Source organism: Mauremys reevesii, linkage group 25 (genome assembly GCF_016161935.1).
Source record: "Mauremys reevesii isolate NIE-2019 linkage group 25, ASM1616193v1, whole genome shotgun sequence".
Classification (NCBI taxonomy): Eukaryota; Metazoa; Chordata; order Testudines; family Geoemydidae; genus Mauremys; species Mauremys reevesii.
Window position 1 is genome coordinate 8,170,709 of NC_052647.1, and position 4,665 is coordinate 8,175,373.

The following is a 4,665-nucleotide window of genomic DNA, read 5'->3' on the forward strand; positions in this document are numbered from 1 at the left end:
GGGCGGTGCCCTGAGACTTCGGCTGCACTTCGGCGGCGGGTCCTTCACTCGCTCTGAGTCTTCGGTGGAACTTCAGCAGCGGGTCCTTCACGTGCTGCCGAAGACCCGGAGCGAGTGAAGGACCCGCCACTGAAGTGCCGCCGAAGACCCATAGCGCTGCCGGGTGAGTAAAAATTTAAAAGGTCACTGGGTGTGGGGTCCAGTTATGTGCAGGGCCCTGTCAGGCACGGGGCCCAATTCAGGAGAATCAGGGGAATCGGCCTAAAGCCAGCCCTGATCCAGAGCTAAAAGCATGAGCTACTATAGATTGAGCTAAAGAACCAAGGCTCTGTAGGCCCGGCAGGGCTGTAACAGACTCATCACCTCTGCAAATGGGGCACAGAATCTCTATAACACACAGTCACCAGTGGTCTGGATATCCACTAAGGGGCAAAATGCTGCCCTAAGTTACCCCCCTATGGCCACACATAAATCAACAGGTTCAACTAAGAGCTGAATGTAGCCCAAGGTAGTTTTCAACTTCAGATACAGAAGTTGACTTGGGGCTAATGCACATTAACGATAATCAAAAATAAAATAATACCCCTGACTCGATAATCGTCAGTATTAGACACTGTAGACTAGATTCTGAGTTCTGTTAGACTGTGTTAAACACAGATTGACCTCAGTCTATCTAATTCTTTTATACTATTTCCATCATGGCAGCATGATGGCACTATTTATAGAACTGGAATTACTTTGATTTACACTAGTGTAACTCAGACCAGAGTCTGGTCCTATGTTTTCCCCATTGATTCTGTGTATGAGAGAAGCTTGGTATTACTCTTAAATAGGGCCTTTTGAAATCCGGGATTCATTCCAATGTGGAAAGTGAGTGTGTGGAACAAAGAAGTACTGTACACCTCTCCTTATCTTTCAGTGCCGAGACAAGACCGAAAAAGTGTCTGATTGTGAAGGCAGTTAAATCCACTTTCAGTGATCAGAATGCTACGGTAAGATTGTGTGTGGAGCAGTGAAATATTTCAATTTTTTTCAATGATATGGGATGAATGGACATCTGGGTGGAGCTTTCATTCAGATCCAGAGGAGAGACTGCAGACTAGAGAAGGCATGTCATTATCCTGACTGTGTTAAATGGATCCATGTTTATAAGCCAAGGAGATCAAATCAAAAGCATAAGGACTCTCATATCCTATCTCCTATTTCAGGCAGAAGGGATAACAATAACTCATGTGTGTCATCTCTGCCCTTGCAGGTGAGGAAGGCAGTTCTTCATTTCATCCAGAGGCTGCTCAGCTTACAAAGTGTGGAGAACTGTGCAGCTTGGGATATGGTAGCACATGTTTTCACGGAGTTCAGCGTGTCCACCAGCAAACTAGTAAGGAGACTTCTTAACACTTAAGACTCGGTCCTACCATTCTTGCATGCTGACTGCTCCCTTGCCTTCAGTGGGAGTTTTGACTCAAGGACAACTGGACTGAAGGATTAGAGCCAGAATCTGATCAGTTATATTGGTGTAAAGTCAAGGTAACTCCACTGACTTTAGTGGCGTCACTCTGGATTTATACTAGTGTAACAGATCAGACTCTCACACTGGGTATTTACATCTAACAGAGTCATCTAGGTTCCTCAACCCTCTGATGAGTCATTGAAAATTCTGAAAACACCATTTTTCAGTGAAATGTTCTTGTACAAGAAAGCACATCTCTTTGTTTTCAATAGACTCTCCAGAGAACATAATGGTGCCCAATTCGGTGGCTGTTGAAGCAAACATAAACTATCAGCAAAATACCGAGGTTATGCAGGTTGCATCCCAGACTGTCAAGAGCCTGGAAAAGCTTGCTGCATATTTCCCTCACTACATGCTCTAATCTACATGTACTAGTTTAAAAATGTCTTCAATCCGTATTTCTATCCATGGACACAGCCAGGGGCTCCAGACACTTTGTGCTCCATGATTGGATCCATGATCTGTATTAACATAAACAGTTCAACTTTACAGTAAGTTGTTGAAGATCTTAGCTCTGCCTGGCCCCTTTTCTTCAAAGTTGGAGCTTGTGGCAATACTCTCCAAGGGCCTTTTTTCCACACACACACCCCCATCTTAAGGAAGGCTGCTTTTTCTCCTCGAGCCAGTTTTGCTCTCCTTTACACTGAAATCAGTAGAGTCAATCAATATTTAGTCCAGTGTAAGTAAGAGCAGAATTAGGCCCGTTGATAGAATCACACTCACTACACCCAGAATGACCAAGCTGGTTGGGGCATCAGAACAAACAGAGTGGATCCCCCTGGTTCTGCATATTGATTTCCACTGGGCAGAGTCTGAATGTTTTTCCTCAGAGATAAAAAGATGAAACAGTTTTTCAAATTTAAAGAAAATTAACCCTGTTGAGGAAACTCTTGTGTTCAGAGAATCATTCCCTTCACTTTAGGGTTTTCCTAAGCCTGGGATCTGACCCACCAGTTAAGAGTTTCCATTATTCTCTTCCCTTCAGATGTTTGTGCACTTCCAGTGCAATATAAAAGCAGGCATAGGTCAATGTTCATGATGGCTTTGTAAGAGAAGGACACTGATTCTCTAGCCAGTGTCTTGCTACTAGCTAATAAGTTCTATAGAGCTGTCTCACAGCAGGGTACAACACTTCTCACCCAGGCTATTCCGGAAGAAAACACGATCAAACCCTGTGCACTGACATCCTGCAATGTCTGGACACCTCGGTCACTGGAATGACCCAAGTAAGTGACCTGTTGCTACTGCTTCTTGAAATAGGGACGTTCTTCCTTATCTTCCTTGTACCTCCCCACAAGGAAGCTTTTTGCACAGTCAGCATAATGGAGGAACAGCATGTCAGATTCATGTCAGGGATGTGACCCCTTCATCATGGAGTAAGTGGTTCACATTAGAGAAAAGATAGAAAGCAACTGAACTGGAAGGAATCATGTTGCAGAGATCTTCTCTTCATTCTTTCCACTGTCTGAGTGCAACTGCCCCTTAGGTCCCCCAGGGGGCTAAGCTACAAGCTACATGAGAGGGAGGGATTCCGACAGCAGGATATTGGAGGTGGGGGGATGGAAATAGCTGCGTACTGAACAGTCTCGCTCTTCTCTGCAGGTGTTATGGCCAAGGCTTCTCGAATATGTGGTGCCAGTTCAGTACACTGGTACTTTGAAGACTCTCTGCAGATGCCTTAGGGAGCTGGCTGAGAAAAAGCAGCAGGAAGGAGAAGAAGCTGCTTGCCTTGACTACGGTGGACCAGGTTTATAACAGAAACTCTTTCATTTATTCTCTCCAGGCACACTACGCAATGAACAGGTTCAGTCTGCTCCAGTTCTCTCATCTGCAATGAGAAGGCTAAAATGAGGGATGGTCTTGTGATTACAACATGGCCATGGGATGGAGCTAGGAAATGTGGGTTCTGTTCCCAGCTTGCCACCAAAATTCTGATGTGACCTTGGGGAAATCACCTGATCTTTCTCTCTCAGCTTCCCCACTTGTGAAATGAAGGAGTAATTAATGGCAATCTCCTAGAGGTGCTGTGAGATGGAATTCATTCATGGCTGTAAAGCATTTTGAGAAGCTCAGACTGAAAGCACTATGGAAATGCAAATTATGATCAGCTGCATTCAACATTGGTGGGCACGTTGGAAATGGCTAGGTGAATAACATCAGCAGGACTCTCTGAAAGTCTGGCAGAATTCATGATATTCTCTTTCTTTCCCTAGTGAAACTCCCTACACCCCAGGGGCTGCTGGCACGACTCCTGGTGAGTAGACCATGAGAATAGGTTTTCTGTGGAATGTGAAGTGGGACAGTTAACTATAAAAATGGGTTTTCTAGCTAGATGCTTGTAGACAGGCTGAGGAATGTGTATGATTTGGATCTCTCTGTCTCTGCCCTCTCCCGAGGCACTGTTCTGCATCCTCGTACTAGCTAGAATGCTTTCTTCTTCAGGAAGGCACTGCAGTAGAATCAACAACTCTGTTGTATGGTCTCCACAATGAGAGAGTCTGAACTATTCCCTCCTTCAGGACCACACTGGTATTGTGCTGACCAAACTTAGCCTGTTCTTCTCTCTCGCTGACAGGTAGTAGCCTCGTCCTTATGCAGGAGAAGGACACGGATGTGCTGCCTTGCAGTTACTACAGGCCCTGCACCAAAATATCCATGTAGCAGTGGGTGAGATGTGGGAGTAAAGATCCCATCTCTGCTGCAGTACATTGAAGGTAAAGTGCTAGTTAGGAGGAGTGCGGTCCATGGAGCATAGAAGGAAGCCAGAAAATGCAGCCGTATCGACACGTGTGTGCCATTCCTGTTGCAGTATGTGGGAACAGTGGGAATTGAAATTGGGCTTCTAGGCCCTCACTTTTCCTTCATCTGGATAACTGTGAACCACTGGGCTAAATCTAGAGTTAAACCACTGAAGCCAATTCAATCCGGGCAGAATCAGGCCAGGAAGGTTTCAGCTGAATGGAAATTTTACAGCAGTTCCCCCCACACCTTTGCTAGGTTAATGTTTGGGAAGGTGAATTACACATGAAGTTGGAGGTTAGTGAAATATTTTGGGGTTCCATATATAGTCTGATTTTGCAAACTGAATGTTTCTGAAAATTAAACCCCATGTTTACTTTCAAGGGTGATTCAATTAAAAACCCAGAGTTTTTCTT

General features: G+C 44.9%; 2 long non-coding RNA genes across 2 annotated transcripts; both read left to right on the forward strand.

Annotated features, from left to right (window-relative positions):
• Positions 1–880: 880 nt before the first annotated feature.
• On the forward strand, positions 881–2,677 carry LOC120391442. The gene is made up of 3 exons (XR_005591316.1): positions 881–992; positions 1,256–1,378; positions 2,654–2,677. It is a non-coding gene; the product is annotated as an uncharacterized LOC120391442 (long non-coding RNA).
• A 195-nt stretch (positions 2,678–2,872) lies between these two features.
• On the forward strand, positions 2,873–4,099 carry LOC120391452. Its single transcript, XR_005591326.1, has 3 exons — positions 2,873–3,257; positions 3,724–3,764; positions 4,086–4,099. It is a non-coding gene; the product is annotated as an uncharacterized LOC120391452 (long non-coding RNA).
• The last annotated feature ends 566 nt before the right edge of the window (positions 4,100–4,665 follow it).